Source organism: Argiope bruennichi, chromosome X2 (assembly GCF_947563725.1).
Source record: "Argiope bruennichi chromosome X2, qqArgBrue1.1, whole genome shotgun sequence".
NCBI lineage: Eukaryota > Metazoa > Arthropoda > Arachnida > Araneae > Araneidae > Argiope > Argiope bruennichi.
This window is the reverse complement of record NC_079163.1, coordinates 8,379,248-8,402,436: the sequence shown is the minus strand read 5'-3', so window position 1 is coordinate 8,402,436 and position 23,189 is coordinate 8,379,248. Positions and strand designations below refer to the sequence as shown.

At 29.4% G+C, this 23,189-nt stretch overlaps 1 protein-coding gene across 2 annotated transcripts in view; it reads right to left on the bottom strand.

Moving 5' to 3' along the window:
* Positions 1 to 23,189, bottom strand: part of LOC129960370 (homeobox protein HMX2-like) — a 60,294-nt gene that overhangs the window by 5,635 nt on the left and 31,470 nt on the right. The window lies entirely within an intron of this gene.

Sequence of the window (23,189 nt, the reverse complement as noted above, 5' to 3'; positions counted from 1 at the left end):
TCATTTAAAACAGATTGATTGCATCCCCCCCCCCTTGCCATTTAAGTTGCAGGCGTGTTGTAGAGCTATTTCTTAGTGGTCACCATTAACAGTAATTCTAACTGATGAATGCTCGCTTTCCACGAAAACAAAGATGCTTTTTTTGCTTCGGAAGATGGAAACACAGCACCGAAGCCAGACTGTCCTTTTTTAACTGAAAAAGATTCAACGGATGGGCATCACGCAACACTCAGGAAAAGCTTTCTGAGGAAAGAAAACCATTTTATATTGTTGTTAGAAAACTGGTAAATTAACGTAAAATAATAAAGAACTTGTCCTGTAAAACTTGAAAGAGAGAAATTTCTTGAAAAGAGGGTTTTATTTTTTTGTGAAATAATTTATATATATTAACTATGTATGGTTAATTTTTTTTTGACAACTAAGAAAAGGATTTTTTTTATACCTCTTGCTAAATTCCATTAACATGAATTAGGTTTTCACTCTGAACACATTTTGGGCTTATGATTAAATATTTTTATTTAACTTGAACCTGTTTTATGTTAGTACACGTGGAATTTCTTAATAAATTTTTTATTCACTTTCTGAAGGACTAGAATTCTGAAATCGCATACCACCATGTATTTTCAATGAGAATCTTTTAATCATTTAACTATCAGTTTATAAATTTAATTAAATTTTGATTCCATATATATGCCGCCATCCGATAATAATTTAAAAAACACTTATACCAAGGTTATCTACTATTTACGATAACGAATCGCAAAAAGTAATTAAATTTAAAAATTCTCCTTTTAAGATCATTAATAAAAATTTGTTTTTAACAAATTTGTTCTTTAATTTGAATCTTGTGATTTGTTTAATTTATTTTGTAGGACTACCGCTACGCTTTATAGACAACGGGAGATGCCCCTTTCTGTTTTGCTCCGTTGTCGTAATGGGCCAACATGAATTCTCCCCACACTTTTCCTCTCCTCCCACTTTTCTATTCCTTTTTATACAAAATTGATGCTAGATTATTCTTTAATCCATTTCATTATAAATTCTTAAGATGTATATATCCACTCTCGAAGGCTGCAGTATGTGAATTTAAAAACACAACATTCTTAAAGTTTTCTCTACATGTTTAATAATCGAATGCGTCATCAATCTTCAAAAGTCATAGATATTTGAACTGATGTTAATATGCAGCATCAAATCATCCAGGTTTCGAGTAATACTGTAGAACGGCAGCATAAGATTGATTCCACTTAATGATAAGGTAGGTAGGTATTGTGAGATTTAATGGCGCAAGAGCCAAAAATGGCCATACTGCGCCAAACAAATGGTATTAATAAATGCCGAGTACAATTCAGTCATACAATTTAAAATTAAATTCTCGTGATAAAATACTTAATGATAAACAATAATTTAAGCTCGGAAGTTTTTAAAGTAATTTCAAGTAGTTTATAAAAGATTTGAAACATTCTTTTAATCAATATAATAATAAACTTAAAAGTTTTGTTCAATTTCAAACAAATATACGCAATTTAGTAAACATGAAAAGCTCTGCAGCAGAACAATGAAAAAGTAGATGCGTGTATGAATCAAACACTAACAATACTTTTATAAAACTCCCGAAAAAGTCCTTAAAAATAAAAATAAGCACTTTAAATTGAAGTATTGAGGCACAAATAAGATAAAAACATTTTTTTAAAATAAATTTCTTAATAATTGATACTTTATTCTCTTATCGGAATACAAAACAATACTCAGAAAATTTTTGATGTACAGAAAATAAATTAAAAACAAGTATTCCAAAATTACTTTAGATGCCAAATTTTAACAAATTTTAAGTGAGTTTTAATGAAGATAGGGAATAAGTGAAGCAGATTTTTATGTAGGATAGTATGAGGTAGATAAGAAACAAAATATTTCTAAAAAAAAAATGGAAATCCTATTTTGAATTTAATATATAAGAAGACGTGAAAGTTTACAAGAAAAAACTATTTTATATATAAAATATAAGCAATGATTTCTATTCAGAAAGCATCTATAGTTGCTACCAAAATTTTTATGATTTACTTTAATATTCACATCTTGTGAAATAAAAGAAAAAAAAAAGAAATTATCTTTGAGTTTAGAGCGTTTTGATCTTTCAAAAATGCAAAGAATGGTTTGGAATGATTTGTTTGAATTGTAGATTTTAAAAATATAAAAGCAAATAAAAAATCAATTTAACTAGCTTTGATTTTTTTTTCTTCTAATACCATTAGAGACTGCATCAATTTTTACTGGTCAAAGTTCCATTCTGATATAGGCAACACCTTTGTGTCTCATACAATATTAAAATACAGTGAAGCATTTTTTTCTTTCAATCGGGTAAATTCCACCAAATGAAATAACTTTTAATACAAGATAAAATTTTAAACAAAGAGAAAGTGCAATTAATAAAAAAAAAAAATCAGCTTCTGCTAGTACAAAGGAAGTAAAGTAGCAAGAAAAATAATATTACAACAGTAATAAAAATTCAAATACAGCTTCATTTTTCATTTGCAATGTTTTTTGCATAATTGAAGTGTTTTGATAGAGGAAACATCACTTTCTGTGCGAATGATAAAGTCTCAAAAGAATGGAAACTGTTTTATTTTGTTGCTATTTTTGAAGTTGAAAGATATCGAACTGCTTCCTCAGATTTCATGCCTATTCAGAAAATCGAATTCAAATTCAGGTTTACTATAAAAGATATCTACTAGCATTAAAGCAAGATAACCATTAATTATTCTCTACAACACCAAACAACATCTATTAATTATTGTTTCATAATCATTCTTCATTGAATTGAAATAAATGATCAAACTTTGTTTAAATAATAAAATAGGGAATACTCAAGGAAAAAACCGAGCTGTGAATTACAGTTGTTGTTTTTTTTATAATTCATTCGACTCAATTAAACATACTTAATAATTCTTTTTCAAAATCGAATAATTTTTAGGTATTTAAATATCTTTATATAAGTGTTTCCTATGTTAACTTTATTTAATAATTCTGATACTCAATAAATTGACCGCTTCCATAAAGGATGAAGTAACTCCTAAATTAGACTTTGAGTTTTTCAATTCACCATAAAGACTGAAAAAAAAGGAAAAGATATCTAACTATTTGACAAGAATGTAATTTGAAACGGAAACAAAAGCACTTCTATGTCTGAATGTTTGATAAATCAGTATAACTCGTACTGTTGCAATAACATTTGAAAGTTGCTTTACAAATGTACCAACTTAGTACCTTATTTTTTAGAATACTAAAAGAAAACTGATGGCTTATTTACACCGGTTCAAGTAAACATTGTAGATGCTCAAAAAGATATTGATGTTGATAATATTCACATAACATAGAAGAAAATGTAAAATAGTACCAAAATATTACCGCTACTAGATCCCTTTTAATATTTCGATTCATCAAATGTAAATATTACTTTTAAGATTAATATCTATTTCAGCATTTACTAAAAATTCAATCAAAATACCTATTCGCTGTTATTAATAGCGTTTTTTAACAATTAAGAGATAATATTTTATATTCAATTTTATTTTATCAGAAGCCTAATATATTTCATGAAACAAACATAATAATGCATGAAAACTAACAAATATTAAATAGTCCATTGATTCATTTAATATGAATAGCATACATTTGAAAAGAAATCGGTTTTATGTATTAAGATGAAGCATGCATTCGAATCACATTATTTTCTTTTGTTTTTAATTTAAACGATTGATATAAACAACTTATATTCTTAATAAATCAATAGGTAGGATACAACATTGAAACTTTTCAAACGGATAAACAAAATATTTACTTATTAATGCCTACCACCATTGTGAAAAGAACAACTCTGTGAGTAAATGCACACAGGAATGATAATAATGAGCATTAACGAGATTATTTTAACGTAATATTCTTACAACATTGTACAACATAAAAAAAAGCTTTTTTTATATACCGAATATACAGAGTACTGAAATAATCAAATAAACCCAGCTTTGATATTTTGATTAATCTCCATGATTCAAACTCTCCTGAGTTCGACAAACTCATTTTTCCAATTATACCCATCTATCTATGAACATGGTAGCTAAAAAATGCAACAGGTTATGCGGATAACATTTAGCACGCAGTCTTTACATCAACACTTTTGATTTGCAACACGTTTTGAGAGATATTTCAAAGAAAGCCTCTATTTGTCCTTGTGCATATGAAGAAACTGAAACAAGATAAACAGATGAAATCTAACATAAGGTTTTATTATTAGAATCAAAGATATATATTCATTTTCAATTCGTCCACCAGTTGCTTCTTGATGTCCCTATTCGTAGGTATGCGAATCGCAAAGCTCAAAAATTCAACAAACTAGATGTATGAATTTTAGTTTATGAATTTTACACCAAAATTATAGACCTATGTCTAATTTTGGGTAAATCCGTCAAAGTGAATACTATGTTTTTTTCCCACCCATGCATAGCCGCAGCCAGCAAGATGATCATCGAGGAAGAAATTATGAGAGTCAATTATCAAGTTTTATGCATGCATCAAATTTTAGAACTAATCAATCAACATGCAAAATGGATTCTATTCCTAAATTGCGATACTTGCACAAAGCCCAAAAACTTTAAGGAAAGGGAAACAATCCCACGGAGTTTGGATTAAAGTCGAATCCGGTAGTATATTTTTTCTTCAACTTGTTTAGGGCTGGAGAACAAATGGAGAGATATTTTAAATTTTTGGACGATTCATCTTCAAACGTGTTTTTTATGCAAATGGAAACTCAGTTTCTAACAAAGCATTGTTCAGGATTCATATCTAAGCAAGATGGATCAGATATTAATTTTTGTTGGATTTAATCCAAGTTATTGTTAATTATCTTAATTACACAAAATTCGAATTGTATCATCTTTATAGTAGTAAAATGATTCATAAATTAAAAATTTTAACGAATTTTTTTTTATTAATTTTAAATATTTGAATCACTTAATGCAGCCATTGTTATTACACATTCAACTCTTATTTCAAAATCTTTGAAATGCTCACGAAAATAAAACAAAAAAACAAACAACAAAAAAATGCCCTTGCTTCAGGTATTTAAGAGCATTTCAAATTAAATTAAACCTTATTGAAAACAGTTTAGTTAATGAAAATTACTTTATTGGGAAGGACATAAAAATCGATTTAAAAGATGTAAGGTTTTATCGATAAGCTTTTCAAAGACTTATGATAATGGTGTTCTGGTGGTACGGTTTCAGATGCGGTGCTGGAGGCTTTTAGATTCAAAACTTTGTTACACCGAATATGCACCGTGTTTGCAGATTAATAAATCTCTTTCCTCAGACAGACAACCTCATCCTTCTGAAGTTTGTTCCCTGAGGTTCCAGCTTAGACGTGTTCCTTGTTATCCAATCAAAGTTCAAAATTGTGAAGTCCATCTCAAAATAATCTTCACATTGTTTCGAAACAGGCCATAAACATACTAGCACTTACATTCAATGGTTTATAAAAAATAGCCTTATATTTAAATCCTCAAAGAGCTTGTAATATGTTCTTGCCATATTTGGTCCTTTCCTCTTTTTTTTTTTTTTTTTTTTTTTTTTTTTTTTTTTATCGTTTAAAGATTCCAGCAATATTCTTTTTTGCTTCTTCTTTCTAACAATTGCTTTTTTAATCGATAAAACTTTGGGCCAAATAGACTTTGAATTTCATATGGTTTTATCCCAATTTCCGTTTTTTGTTGCTGTTGGCTGGATATTTGCACCTCATTTAAGATTGGCTTTTTTTATTACGCTCAAAACTGGAATTTATGTCACAAATTTCTGATTGTGCACCAAATGTCTAAGAAAGACAGCACACTGATTAAATCCTTGAATTACGGAGCTTGGTTTTCGAGCATGCAGGCTTTATAGCAAATTAGCTACTGTTTAAACTGCCTTCATAAACATTTAGAAATAACTTTACAAATGATTTAAATTGCTTTTTCTTGCTCATATAATTGCTTACGTTATTCTAATTGAGAAAAAAAAACAATACTTTAACCGATTGCTTATATTTAAATGTAAGAATATGACATGGCAAAATGATTGACGCTAATCATTAACCGATAGAAATTCAATGTCGAGATAAAGATCAAATTAGAATTTTAACGCCTACTTCATAACACGATGGCTAAATGTTAACAAATGTACATGTTGGCTCCTCATTATTCGAAACAAAATGAGAAAAAGAAAGAACAAAAAATCGTACGAGCAAATTGTAGGGGATTCTTTAAGCTACTGGGAGGATGGGGGGGGATAGATATCAAAAATCGCTCCGATTCGGCGTTGACTAGATATAGTTGCCCCACAACAATCAACAGGAGTCGGAAACAGATTCTGAATATTGCCTTACTATTTGGCAAGTATTTTGTTGACAATTCGTTTCGCCATTTACTTGCAAATTCATTAAAAAAGAACATTTATTACTCTTGCCATCTTGGTTATAGATTTGACAGAATAACGGATTGATCTTTCACACGCAACTTAGAATTCGACTGACTCGATGGGTTCTTTTTTTTCCAAGTTACGTTTCGGCACGCCCATCGTGAGTCTGGATATTTAGGAATGGAAAATTGGTTTTGAGTGGCAAGCGAAGGATCTCGGAAAGTGCGATGGTAGAAACAGATAAGACAGGAAAATGAAATGGTGCTTTCCGTATGCTGTTTTTTCGCGCCGTTTTAGCTGTAAATTAATTTTTATCGCTGTCGGATCAGTGGCGGTTCCAAGCACACACTTCGTGTACCAGTTTATCTCTCCAAATCGATTGGATTCATTTCTTCCGGGCGGCCACTTTTTGCTCCGGTTCCTTTCGAGAATGTGCTTTATTTTCCAACAAATGCGGAATTATACTTTTTTTCTTTTCTTCTCCCCTTCTTCGAGTTCCATTTCTGAAAGTGCAGAATCCGTGACATTCAAGAGGTCATCGCTTGTTTAAAAGCATCGATAAGGTCTTGCTGCAGCCCAGGTCAGAAATGTCAACACGAGACGAAAGCAATTTTCAAAGACTTTAAATGGAGACCAAGGTGAAAGTATCTGATTAAAGCGAAGGACTCAAAATCAGAAAGGCTTTTCTTTAGCAGTGAATAAAGAAATCTCAGCCATAAAAGAGGATTAGCATATTACTAAGAAAACATAAACGTCTATTAATAATTACGAGATTCAAAAGAGGAAAAGAAAAAAGATTAAAAATGTGTTGGCTTTTAAATCAACATTTTTCTTCGAAAATAGAAGCGGGCATCATAAGAGAAAATGTATGGGAATGATTCACATTCAGTCATAAAATATATCAATAATAACCAATTAAATATTTAAACTAAAGATTGCAATGATTTCTTATAATAGCGCTCTTTCTTAATTATTTGTTAAATTTCAAGCATCATCAATAACAGCAAGGGAAAATACTGTTTATCATATATCAGTGTGCATGCGACAGGCAGACTGAGAAGCACACTTAGTTGTGATAAATGTAATAATATATTTAGAATGCTCCAAAATAGCAGCACTCTTTGGAAAATAATTAATTTTGATGTACTAAATCCTTTATTACCAATCGAAGTTAAAGGATTGTCACTAAAAAATGTCACTAGGTCACTTAAAAATGAATTTCTTTGTATACTTTAGAGAACTCGGATTATCTACAATGTACTCAATAATGAACTCTTAAAAACTAGATTTAATTCTAAAAATTATATTATTAAGCTGAAATAAAGAAAGAAGCGTTAAATTATGCTCATGATATTCAAAATCCTTTTAAAATTTTACGTATGAATCAAGAGCAGAACGTTAAACATTCAATAAGAATATTATAACCCCATTTGAGACTATGTGGAGGATGAGTTAAAAAAGGGATTTTTAACAGATAAATCATATGATTACGATAAAGAAAAAACATTGTTCATTTCAAAAGCGATAAATTATCCCATATATTGGTTTTGCTTAAGGAATTATACTCATATTCCATTAATCAAATATATATATGGTTAAACACATCTAAAGACAATTTTCTAGAAACAAACCTTTTCAGAAAAATTGATCCTCACAGCAAAAACAAAAAAAACCCCTTTAAAATAGAGATGGTACTGTATTTTAACGTGAAAAATTCATCTCTGAAAAGATGCTTTTTAAATTATGCACTATATAATTATTAAATTATGCACTGTATAGTTATAAAAATTAAAATACCAGTCATGACTTCACAAATTCTCTACTTACATCACATTACACACCTTGTCCTCTGTTCTCAACATAGACTACTGAATTTCTCTAGAAGGTAAAAGACATTCGAATTTCCAACTCTGACATAAGACAATATTATGGCTGACATCATTAGCTTATGTAAAGAAAAAGGCACTGTGATTGAAGTGCTGTGTCTGCCCATGACTTACTGCTTGAGTCTGCTTTCTTGCCCTTTGTTTGGAAAGGCATCTCTCTTATGTGAAGAGGTAACGCTTCGTTACCTAAAGGACAAAATACCACAGAGGTATTGCTTGTCTACCACAGAAATCACCGACAATGAGGATGGTATTTAGTGCAAGCTATGAGAAATGATTTGTAGAATTTGATTGCAATTTTGTAGAATTTGATTGCATGTATGATCGATCTCGTCCTGAATTACTTTTCCTTCCTGTTGAAATTACTGCAAAAATACATCTAATGATAGACGAAGATCCAAGTGCAAATGTATGTGGAGTTTTCATGCATATTGAGTGCGCCAAGTTCTAATGATCCCCAAAATTCTGTGCTGTATCCATCACATGCTTCCGCACCAATATCAGCGCATTCAGATACTGAAAACGGATAATAATCAACTAGTTGAATTTTGTTAGTTCATTACTCATCCAATATAACGCTGATAAAAGCTGGCCTCTACATATTCAACAAATAGAAAAGACCCATTTCTACTTGATTAGTAATATATATACGAAGAATTAGGTATACTGAGAAGATTCAAATCTCCATGATGTGATTGAACTTCGTTACACTAAGCAAAATTAACTGTATGGTGTGGAATTTCAAACACTTTCATCTTTCTTATTACTTTTTTGAAGAAATTAACTGTTTAAAATCCATGAACAAGTCGTTGTGGACCAATGTGGATCAATATTGCCATTTCCGATTTGCAACAGTGATATATTGTTCATGTGGATGCAAGATCGCGCTGTTTGACACATATGGTCCTCCGTCAAATTTTTATTAATAAATTTATTTCCAACCACTTCATGTCCCCATGATCATCCAGGTCACCCGATCTCAGTCCAATGTACTCCGGAGTTTTGACTGTGAGACTTGTAATCCAAAGTTTTTGAACCAATTCCGTTAACTGTGTTTCAATAGAAAGATTCTTTTGACATGACTCCAGATTCCTTTTAATACGGTGATTGCAGTAACTATGTACCATACAGTGTGCCATCGTGCTTGCTGGCGGATGTGTCAAAAATTTGTGAAACATAAGAATGTTCGCTGTACTGCTACCACTCCGTTTTTTTATAGGTTGTTTCCGACTTTTCTTCGTCTCTTCTTAGTCCACCATTTTTGGCGCTGATAATTTCGTTGCGACTCTACTTTACCTTTTTTACAGTGGGAATCAAATTTCAGTCTCTCTGAAACTAAGTGGTTCCTTTTAATATCATTCTTCAGCTTATACCATGTATTCAAAATTTTATTCCACCAATTGTATGGTAGGCTGATTAGGGTGTTATACATTAACAAAGTCTTTTTACATATATATAATAATCTTGCATATTTTATAATCTGCAAATCTGTCCTACTTTAAAAAATGACTAAAATGAGCGTTGCACATGAAATTTAAATAAATTAACAACTATTTAAAGACCACTGAAATTTTTTTTCAATGTCCAACTATCTCCATAAGATCTATATTGATTGTCAACGTTTTCTAGAAAGCAATATTTTCTGTATGTTTATAATTCATTTTAAATATACGAAAGCTTCTAAATAATTTTTAAATATGGATGTGAGATGAATTTAGAAAAATATCCATAACATTTATTATAAAGAGATCATGAAAGCTAGATGTTTTTGTATCGTTTGTTAAAAATAGATTATTTATTACGTGCATATCGATTTATTATATAGGATTTAATTAAAAATCAAGAATTAGAATTAATTACGAAGTAATTATCTTTGATTATTAAATAAAGGTACTATTTATCATATGTCATTGAATACAATATTTTATATAATGGCTTTGCTTAAGGTGTTAGAAGTCAGGCACGACTGCTTCCTGAATTTTAATAAATCTTCTAACCAGTGCAATTTTAGGAAGAAATCAATGAAATGAACTTCACAGCTTAACTCAAAACAGTTTATCAATTTTCGTATAATGTTCTTTCTCTAGCATATGCATTCCGATAAAAGTTTACCTTTAAATTCAGCATCCCTTAAACTTTATTGTACTATCTGTTTTTGAATAAATCCGAAAAAGAATTTAAATAAAATAATAAAATGAAAATATTTTATAAAAGATCATTCGTTTCAAACAGGTGTAATTTTTCATCAGTTTCGAAAAACGCTGTTTCGAAATTTTTAGTAGTGGTTAAAAACTCGTGATAAATCGCTGACCTCTCAAGCAATTTAATTACACCCATTTTAAATAATATCCATCAGAAACCAGCGTAAACCTTACGGACTGAGATATAAGAGGAGTTCGTTAGATGCTATTGATACAGATGTCATATTTTGGAGGGTCATAACTCATACTAAAAGGGCATAATTCAACGCCGAGTAGCATAAAAATTTGTCACGAAGTTTGCACCTTAGAAGGAGAGGAATTTGAAAAAAGTGCTCATTTATATTCTGCAGGATACTTGTATTCATGCTATGAGTTAGGCGTTACTTGAAAAATGGCGATATGATGAGGTGACATCACAGGCGTTCGTTCATTTCCTTGTTGTGATCAGGCCAGAGAGTGTTCGCTAGCAAACGGCGAAACTTAAGTGATTTAATGTAAAAGAATCTATAAAAATGCTTTAGGGCTCAAGTACCCTTATTTCTTTTGCCCTATTTTTGAGCGAATATTGTTTTTTGAAAGAAGCAATTTTTTAATAACATACTGTATAATCATAGCTTCAAACTAAATAAAGTTTATTAAACGTTAAATACGTACAAATGATTTTCGAAAATCTTTGCGCAAAAATGACTGACATATCGTTAAGCATTTTTTAAATACATTATAATTCCATCTGAAATAATAAGTAGCAAGTATTTAAAATGTAATTTTTTGAGAGCTATCAAGCGGTTTCGAATAAAATATACTATTTTAATTTACAATTTCTTTGACATGGTGATAAAAATGACCATGAAAAATGAAAGAAAAACTTTTTATATGAAAATGAGATTACCAATATGTCTTTTGAAATATCAGCTCTAACTAATCCAAAGATAATTCATGGTAACTAAAATTGCTTCCTGTTTCATTTTAATAGTTTAAACAGAATAAAGCTAGAAATTTTTCAAATCAGTTTTAAAATTTTGTATTATCTTTCGCTTGAGAAAAATAAAATATAATTTAAAATCATTTAATACAGTTCTACTGCGCTTAGACTACTAATTATCTGACGAACTGTGTAGTTATCAGTAATAGAAATATTCTTCTGAATAATGGTGGACCACAGCAGTGAAAGTATTTCCCGAAATGATGTTTAAGTCATGTTGTATCATTCATATAAAAATGAAAGAATGTGTTTGAAACGTTTAAGCTATTTTACTTTTTTCATACCAATTAAATCCAGGTGTCATCCTCGTCATCTGAGAGTGGTTCAATATTATGAGGTCCGTCCCAAAATAGTCCTAGTGTTGCTTTAAAAAAATTGGACGTTAATATAACTAAACTAAACAAAACCAATTAAATCAGTGGAACGAGTCTTTTCTTGCATCTTTAAATGAGTATGGATTTTTTTTGAAGATATTAGATTTTTTAGGTGAAAAAGTATGAAACAAAATAGCCTCATTAGAAATTTTTAAAAAAATACAATGCATCTGTAAGGATGTCACTTTGACCATAATAATTTTTCATGATTCACCACAAATTATTATTTTAACGGCAATGTTTTTCTTTTGCTCAAACATATTATTAAATGTTACTAGTTATAAATGACGAAATCCTCATACATTAGATTAGTTAAAAACTTTTCTTCTTCAATATAAGATCCGAAAATAAGATTTTTTTTTTTAGAATTATATAATCAAAAAAATTTCGTATATAAAAATCAATAAATTCCATGGCGCTCACACGTTTTCGTTCATTTGAATTGCTCGCATAATATTGACAGAGAAGTATTAGTCCAATGAAAGAGAAAATAGGAGAAAAAAATTAATATTTAAAATTCGGTCAAATACTGCATTGACCTCAAGGAAATGGAAAAAAATAACGTTTTTTCCGATTTTTAGAGGAAAAGATTCCTTCCCTAACCTCCCTTTGGAACTTCATCAATGAGTAAAATGGGTATCCAGTTTATGTTCAACTGAAAATGTATTTATTTTTTAACTCTTTTAAATTATTTTTTTCGAATTGAAATTCCGAATTGACCATGGTTTAATTTTAAAAAAGTTATTTTAATCGGGGGGTGGAGAGAAAAAATGAAAGGAAATCTCAGAATCGTAGTTCACTCTTATAGTCAGTCCACTGTAATAAAGAAAAACAACGGAAAATGAATCAAATTTTTCAACTTTATTTAAAACTCGTTGAGTTATCTAAGAAATCAAAAGAACTTTGAGGACAAAGCTTCACCCTCATAACCCCCCTAAAAAATCAAATAGTAAAAAATATTTTGCTTATAAAACAAGCTGTAACTATGATTTTTAAAATATAAAGGCAAGTTCACAATAGATTTTAGCTCGTGTCTGATATGGTTTTCCTATAAATACATGCATTTAAAAATAAAAATAACAATGCAATTAAGCAGATTCTATGATAATTTTTCTCATTAAAGGGAACTAAATAAATATTTTATTAAATTATAAAAGTTGGAATGTAAAGAAGAATACATAAATATAAACAAATAATATTCATTTTCATATTTAAAATACCATATACTTTTACGGTCTGTTTTATCAGTGCTGTTCATAGATGCTTATGTGACCCTGCCCTATTTTTCTTTTTTTTTTCTTGTATTATTTTGTTAGAAAAATCGTGTAACCTAACCTAAAAACCAACCCTTACAAAACCTAAATAGCACATGATCTACATTAAACTGAATATCTAGAAGACAGTAGTAAGATAGAACTTATAAAGTGCTATCTCGAGTGCTAAAAAATTGATTAGACATTAAAATATTTGTTATTGAGATCCTTCAGAACAACGTACTAGCTTTTTATTTACTGTCTATCTTCTTCTTCTATATCTATCTTCTTTTTCAAGTGCATTGGGACTGTGTTATTATAGCTTTGGTCTCTATAGTTCTTGTACTTAATAGTGTAACACATGTCAGCTTTCACTCATTTGCACTTCGGTTTACAACCTTTCTTGATCCACAAGTAATTACAGAAATTATTGTAACTTGCTTAGGTCTCTTATAAACGATTAGATATCTTGCAAACGATTTGTCCATTAACTTTCATATCAACCCGATAGGTTTAAACAGTGTCCATATCAAGTTTACACATGTGAGACGGACTGGTGTTGTACAGTGTTCTAGTTTAAGGTTTTATAGGGCACCAATAATTCTCGTTTGAACTACTAGTTTAATAAAACATTCATATTTCGTTTTCACTCTTCTTTCTTTCTCTCCCCCCCCCCCTCTTTAGTGTTATTGTATATTGCGATGATGAACTTGTCTTCTACTCAGTCGATATCGTCATAAGCAGAATTAAGGTTACTGAGGATTTCAAGAATATTTTTCTGATATTCATTGCAGTTCAACTTTTTTACGACCTGCAGTTTTCCTTACCAGTAAATTTCTTAGGTTTGAGTCAAAACCATTAATTGCAAGAAGGCAAAGAATGGTTTTTTTATGATCGATATAAACTTAGAATTTTTCAGGTCTTTAGATTTTTGCATGTCCTATCTTTGAAGTTACCTTCAACATGAGGACAATCATGTAGTCTGAAAAAAGAACAGTAAATAAAACTAAACAAACAACACCTTGGCAAACCTCAACAATTTGCTAATTATTCTTATCAAATATCTCGATTGTTCTACACATAACATGTCCATAATTAATACCATTTATTGTTGTAAAAGTATGTATGCCTACGTTCTACTATTGCCCAGTGGAAATTTGTGAAATCGAACGCTCTTTGTTGGCAAGAGGCTTGGAAACTTTTTGCGAGTCAAACAAAAATTTTCCCATTTTTAAAATTGAGCTTCATCAACCATCTTTGAAGATCTACAACATTGGTGCAGACATTGCATCTAGTTTATAGTCATTTACTCTTCCGCGTGCATTGCTTCTTGATGCAAAATGTATAACTGGTAAGAATCATCAAACATCCCTTGGTTTGGCCATAATATTTGAAGAATAAGAGGGCATTCGTCAAGGAAATTAACACAAGCTGTCATTTGTATAGGAAGCAGTAAAGATTGACGAAATAAAAGCAAATATGTGAATGCTAACCTGTGTTGCACTGTTATGTGCAGAGATTCTCGAAACTAAAGCTGTGCAAATACCGAAGTAATAGACAAAAAGAAGAAGATATTATTATATAGTAAAGCAAGAACTGCTATTTTATTCCATATTGATAAACAGAAATAATTTTAATGATTACAATATTGTGAAATAAAATAATGTGCAATCAAAATATATCTCTACTTCCGATATTTTTAATGCTGTTTTTATGACTATATTTCAAAATTTTCAGCTTAGAGTAGGTTATCTATTGTTTGGTGTTCAGGAAAATTCGAGTTATAATCCCTGTTATAGGGTATCTCTTCCAAAATGAAATGCGTAATACTAAAAACATAGGCTAGGTCACAGCGTATTTTAGAAACAACACTAGTGAAACAAAATGTAAAACTACATGTATTTCAAATGCTTTGCTAAATATTATGTTTTTCTTTTTCTAAGTTTGGTAGTTTGATAAACTTTCATTTGATACATTTTTGTGTAAAAAAAAAAAAAAATCTGATGTTTTTTTATAATATATATTTTTGCAAGGAAAGAAAATAATAAAAATCAGAAAGAAACCTAAATCCAGTTCAATAATTTCTAAAAAAACTTACTATCTTCTATTTTTTTTAAAAGTCAATTTTAGTTTACTACAAGCAAGACACAAAGATTTTACTGTTTGGCTTCTTCGTAACTTCAGGTGATGGCTCACGCCCCCCCCCCCCCTCCCCCCAATATAGAGAACTTTTCGGTTTTCATTTTGTAGAGGCAAAAGAAGCTTTAATCAAAGTTCAAAAAACTTAATAAAATATCATCCTGTTTTACCTAACTGAAATGGACTCATGTTCTCATTGTTGCCAGAATATAGTTTTATAATTACAATAATTTTGTATTACACTTCCTTTTCATTAACCATATCATACATTCGTATTGAAGTAAGACCGAAATTTCCCTTCTTAAGGTGCTATATACTTTTTGCTGAAAACTGTTTTTTAATTATTTTAAAATAAGAAAGAAAAAAATTTATTTTCTACACATTAGATAGGAGATAATGAAAATTTGTAAAATATATTCAGAATTATCACTTTGAAGTGAGTAAGTGAACAATTTTCTTCCAAATTACTGATTTTAATAAATAAAAATATTTATTAAAATCAATAATTTTGGAAATTTACTCAATTACTCTTTTCAAAATGATATAGCTGAATATATATTTCAAATTTTCCCTTTCTTTTATCTATTATGTTCAAAATAAATAATTTTTTGTCATTATGTAATTGCAATTTTCTTAAAACGTGTAAACATATCTGAAAAATAGCTAACGAAAATCAATCCGACAGTATAAATGACAACGAAAAATAAATAAACGATTAGCAGAATTTAAACTGTATGAAGGACAAAAGGAAATAAATCAACTATTTAGAGAATTTACTGTTGAAGCAATTTAATTCTTTTTGTCTCTTGATATTTCCATGATACACTTAACAAATCAAAAGGAAAAAAGAATTCAAAAAAGTCCTGTAAAAACGCCATGTTTATTTACTATGATATTCAAGATGCATACTTTCCTTATTAGCTTCATTAATTAATAGGTGGTATTAATAATTCTAATCAGCACTCTAATTCATTTACGAATCCTTCATACAGATTTGACTAACAGTATTTTATCCAGAAAACTTTCAAATGCCCAAATCTGTTTTTTGATTCTCTAAAATTTGTTACTAAACAATTACGTCATCAGATTACAACAGGAGTTAAATCTTGTGATCATTTACTCAAATATGATTTTGCAAGAATATTATTTTCTGTAATTTTAACTAACTTTCATGATCATTTTTTTAAAAATTAGATGATTGTTCCTGACCTAGACTGCTTCGTTTATTTAATGTGTAAATAGAAAAAAATATTTAAATAAAATTATCATAATCTTTCATTTGGTTGACGACAGTTATAGAATACAATTTTCGAAAGAGTTTTTTTCGGGCAGACTAAAACAGTTTTGCATAGATTTTCTAAAGTTGTAATAATTCATTTCGATTTTTTTACCGATCGAGTTCTAATACCGGAATAGGCTAGTTCACAGCAACTGTAATAGGCTAGATTTTAGGTACAAGTTTCATTTGTGCTAATCTCTAATACTATAACTCTTTTTTTTTTTGCTTTAAAATACGTAGTTTGATTAAAGTTAAAAATAGATCCCAATGCCCCCAATTTTTTTTAATGATATCTGAAATGAAATGGTACGCTAGAGAGATAGCAACATATCTGGTTTATATATTACGTTGCTAAATTTATTGTATCTTAGAGCCAAATTATTTATCTTGACTGTTAAATATTATATCCCTGCTCATTTATCCACTTCTTAGCAGCTGCTTTGGTGTTTTTCATTGATTGAAGTAAACCTAGCTCTTGACCAGTGCTCATTAATTTGTGGCAGATGGAAGTAATCACTATTATCCAAATCAGGGCTTTGTAGAGGAAGGCACTACAGATCTCACTTGACGCATCAGAGCTTAAATATACTTTTGATGTACTGCTAATTGCATGCTCAATATAAATTTCAAAAATTTTATTTTTATTTTTCTTATTGTAAATCATTATTAGCCCATAAGAAACGTACTATGCTTCTGATCTCAATATGCTCAAGATACCAATTTTCAAATGAGAATAACTCGTCTGAAGCTGAATGAACTTTGTCACAAATTACATAAGGACAGATAAGAACCATACGTTGCCGCCTCAAGAGGATAAAAATTTTCTTCAGAATCATTTGTTTTGGGATAATGCTTTTTGTGTGTTTTTTTCCATAATCGTCCCTCGTAATAAACAACAAATTTCGCAAAACGTGGCAAGCATCACAAATGTGGAGCTTCTTTTAAGAAATTGAAAAGAATGCTCAAATTGTTTGAAATGAAAATCAGTTCATTTACTTGTTTTTCGAATTTTATAATAACAAATTATTTCTTTAAAATATTTCATCTAAAATTTTTTTATATTCCTCTTAATAAATAAATAACCGAAAGTACATACAGCTTAAAATATATTGACATGACATCATTTCATAGTTATTTTCCCAGAACTTAAGTTTGGGTGGACATGAAAAAGAAGGAGGGAAAAACTCATTTGACCAAGTAATGATCCGGTTAACTGAGATAATAAAATGAGAACAAAAAAAAAAAGTATATATTTAAGTAAACGATATAATATTTAAGTAAACGATAATTTAAAGACATGATCCAGTTTTTCCATAAGATCAAATACTGTTTCATGTATAAAACCTTTTGTATAAAGATTTCATTTTGATTCAGGAGTTCAATTTTTCTAAGTCACGAATGATATTAGATAAGTTAGCATACGATTATTCGTAATTATCGCAATTGTGGATGAGATATTTTATAACTTCCTGGCTCTCTTTTATGTAGATTTGATAAAAAAAATAATTCTTTTGACATTTTTGAAGATGGACATGATGAGCAGTTCTGAGATCCTTAAAGCAAGATGGGTAACCACATAATTATTTTAAAGTTTATTAAATCGTCATAAAGATCAACGTTTGAAATAGCTTATATTAAAGTTTCGAGAAATTTCTTTATTTTCAGAAATAAATTCTTTAATTGCTTTTATATTTGTGTAATTGATGTGAGAAATTTAACTCTTTCCAAACTTTTGTAAGATATATGCGATATTGGAAGTTATTTAATAGTGCCACCCGTAATTTATAATAGGGACAATAAGGGTAACTGGGAAAGAATTTTGTAGAGTTTGTCATTTTTTCTATTTAAAATGGTCGAATGAGACGGAAAAAAAGCCAGTAATTTTTACGAGTGCATAATCACATTCGGTAGGGCTCATAAAACAATGTATTTTTCCCAAAATAATTTTTCAATTAACAGCAATCGTTGCAGAAATACTCATAATTATCCACGGGTGTTCCTAATGCTGCAGAAATTATGTGATACTTTAAATACGTCTTTTCGGCTTCTGATCATAGCATTGTAGTGGTATGATCAGAAGCCGGAGTGATGAGAAACTAATGCATATTGCATCAGAATTTATTTTACTACTCGCTTCTGATTTTCCCAAAGTACATTTCTCTGTATAAATATATTTTATTTCATGGAATGTTAAAAATAAGATTTCATTCCTTCAACTTGGAGAAATTTATAATAATTTTGTCGAGAAAATTCGAGAAATGAAGCTTTATGAAAACATAAATGACTGGATACTTTAATAAATGAGTAAGAAATATCTAGGATTTACAAACTCATTTTAAAATGAGTAAGAACTGGTAGTTTAATTTGATTGCAGAACATAGAGCTCACACTTTAAGCAAAGCCTTAAAATTTCCATTCAATTAATTTTACTTTAAAATTTTCGCATTCTGAAAAAATATTTTAACTACAAAAAAATCTATCTCAAAGGTAGGATTTGGTGCTATAGCTTTTATGTGAGTTTAGGAGATCATCTACTGTCATTCATTGCCAAAACAAACAATGATTTATTTTGAGTTCGGTGCTTTTTAAACACTCACGTCCATTTGAAAAAATCAACATTCTTAATCCTGCTAACGTACGTACAAGGGTAACAGAGAACAATAACTCGCTTCTGAATAGAAAATGCAAAAATGAAAACTGAATTTTACATGTAATCTTAAAATCCAAAATGTCATAAACAAGACACATTCCTTCACTAAGGCCTCACTCGTATATACTGTATTTCATTTTTCTCAATTACTCTTTGTTCTTTGTTACTCTTTCTGATTCCGCATAATAATTTCGAGCAATTTCAATGTTTTCAAAAATTTCCTTGTTAATCACGCTTCAAAAATGTTTTTATTTTTTTTTTTTTACAAATTAAATTTCATCATGTATTATTATAATTGCATTTTTACTCAATAATCCAATAATTTTCAGATGAATTCACACAAAAATATTTATATTTGGAAGTTCCAGTACAGGTCGAATGTTAATCGTCTTCATATATATATCCCGCATAGTTATTAAAAATTGTTTGAAAAAAATGAGTCGTTTTGGGTTTTTTAAAAGCTTGGACATAAGAGCCAGGCTATACTAGGAGTAAAATGGTATTTTTGAAAAATTCCAAGTTTTCGGTTTCACAAAATTAGGCAAATTTAACGTCCGATAAAATGCCAAGTTAACATATTACGAAATAGCCTCCACTTACTGCGGATATAAAAGCTGCGAATCCGAACCTGTCATTTTAAATTGCTCACTTCTGAAAATCTTCAAAGTGAATACGCACTTGAATGAAAATAAGATCGTATGGTTAGCTTGGTAGAGATTTACCTTTTTTAATTTCTAATTCGAAAACTTGTCAAAATGACAGACAATTTGCAAAAATTTGCTCGCATTTGCATAAACGCTTTTCATACAATTCTGCAGATAAAAATTTATCGTGTTTGATGAACGTCTAATTTTAATTCCTGATTTTTGGAGCTTATTTTTTATTTCTATGAATATAAAATTACATATTTATTTCATTTATTATTTACTTTTCTTATACAGATAATCGCAAAAAATACATACTGCGTTATAATTCTATCAATAAAATTCTGCTCTGAAATATTTAGGCACAAATTTCAATGCCCATTTTTCAACATTTGTGGATATGTTAATCTTCTAAAACGGCTGCTATTCTTACAAAAGTGTTTACACAAATAACAAGTTCGCCTTTATCTATCGAGTTAGGATTCAAGTTTTTTGAGTTCGTAAGTAAATTAATAAATTGAACAGAGAATAATGATCCAATTTGATGCTGTCATTATTAGTTTCATTTTTTGAAGTTACCGATAAACTGATGCGCATTTTTCATGGTAAATTACTTGAAGCAATTTTATAGCAATGTGAAGGCTGCCTTATCTAATTCCTTAATCCATAGATGAAATCTCTCGAATGCGTATGTGGTCTAACGATTTTTTTAAACAAAGACGTACTGTTGATGACATCCCAGCAATCATTCAGCAATTAGTTCGAGTTAGTACCGTGACTTTTGATAGTAGCTCATGAGACATGCAACATATTAGCTAAATCAACAAAGCGTATGAAAACAAATTGCAAAGGAATGATCGTAATCTTTTACGGTTATCGAGATATTCAGATGAGAACAACACAGTAAAATGCTACGAAAGATCATTACATGATAAACTTTAGAAAATATTATATGGAAATACAGATCTGTAGATGAAATTTCAGATTGTAAGATGTTGCTTAAAATTATATAACTGTCATGAAAACATAATAAATAATGTAGAAATAGTTTTAGCCTTCTAAAATACTAAAAATTCTGACTTAAGTCTTTCGCTTAATGTGATTGGTAATATATCTTGTTTGCAAAGCAATGAATTCAGTTTTTCAAGTCTATTAGCAATTCAATTTCAAAAATTTATTCTGTAGTTTTTTTTTTAATTTTTAACTTCAATATGTTTTAGTATGTCTGCCCTATAACTGTCATAATTTACATTTTATGCATTTATTTGTATCATTTGATGTCACACTGCAAAATTTATTAGTATAATTAATCAAAAATTATAACATTTTTATCAGATATTGTTATTTTTGATTTTTTAGTTTGTATTGTATTTCCTCCTCAGCATGTGTGTAAAGTTATGCAGTTACCATTTACTATCCCACTGAATTAAATAATTAAAAGCTTTTAATGAGTAAAATGCTTTTTTACTTGGCATAGAATCAGTGCATCTTGAATTTTTTACAGTTTCAATAATTCTAGATGATTTTAGTAGAAAATTATTGAAGTTATACAATTCCCTTCTTTGTAATGAAGAAATATTGTATCATATATTTCACGAATAAAAATCGATACATATGCATGTTAAGCCTTCGTTAATATAAACGCAAAAATAAAACTCTGAATTAGACCCGAATTTTCTAGATCAGAAAGATATTGAGTCTAATCCATATATTTGAATTAAACTATCGTATCATCGCTATTCAGCAATTTAAGTCAGGGCCGTTTTACCCATTGTGATAGTTTGGCCCAGGGTTGCCACTGATACAAGGATGTCTAAAAATTTACGATACTGAATTTAGATAAAATTCAGTATCATAAATCGTATAAAAAATTATTAACAAATTATCGTAACAAAAATTAATTTTTAATTTTTGTTGACATTTTTATTTTATTCTATAATCTTACAATTAATAAATATACGAGTAAAATGCGAGTGTTTGGTTGTGATGCTTATGTCAAAGCTGCAGTTACCCAAAGAAGGAAATTGGATCCGAAATCGAACAAGACGATTTTCATCGGATTTTCAAACTTGGAATACTTCATCGTAATAGTCATCTTCTCTTTATATGAAGAGTTACTGGTTACTGTTTCAAGGAAAAGAAAATAGTTACCGATAAATAATCAGCGCTCCTAAATTTTAAAAAGCAAGAAAACGTTTCTGATATATAAAAAAAAAGAAATTTATATCAAATCAGGAAAAATTGAGAAATGTCAATAAACGTATGTCAAATTAGGAAATTTTTTTTAATAAAAGTTAAAAGCTAATTGAAGTTGGTCAATATCAAAAGTTTAGAGGATACAAAGGAGAAAGAAAGCCTCCTGTGACTTATCATTTTAATGCAGATTTATCTGTTGTACACGAAGATGTAACTTATGATGATATTAAATTTCTCCCCGAAGAAGAACAGTCGCACCGGGAAATTAACCATGGATAAAGAAATGTTTTCTATAGAGAAAGAGAAAGCTTGGGATATGATGAGATAGTTTGGGATATATTTGGAAAAAGGAAAACAGCTAATTACCTGAAAAATGGACTTTAAAAAGAAATTAGAAATAGAAAATATAGGGTTCCTTTTGTTTCTCGGGATTTTATGCAGAAATAAGGAGGTGAATACATTGTAACTTTTTTTTTCCTAATTACCATCATGCCATCTTAATCCTCATATTTCAAGAAAATTTGCATATCCATGTCATGGATATATTTATGATTGGAGATTTGGATGAAGTTATATAGATAAGAGCCAACCATAGGATTGCAATGACTGAATAGGAAGAGTGCCCTAACTTAACCATAATCCGTATGGTCTCAAGCAAGCAAGCACCAAGGCAAATTCCAGCAATGAAACGAAGTGAAATTTAAGACTGGACTTAAAAAGATATTAAGGTATTTGAAAGATGCTGTAAACTACTAAATAGTATATAAAATGTTCAATAATCCTAATTTTGGTCATGATTTGTATGTTGATGCAGATTGTATTTCTGAAATTACTGATAGAAAATCAGCGTTGGGTTATGTTTTAATGTTTTGCAATTTTCCGATTTCATGGCGTTGCAAAGAGCAAAATTTCAAATTTCCTTCTTTTGAAGAAGCTGAGATAATTGATCTTAAACAAATCATTCTAAAATCTTTTATTTTTAAAACATGATATAAGTGAAAATTCCAGTATTAATAGTATTTCAATATTTGAAGATAATCAATCTGAGTATATTAGTATATTAATGAGTAGTAATATTACTAAAAAGAATCTAGGTGGAAATTGGATGTGTAACTTAACTGATATTAAATGCTTCGGAA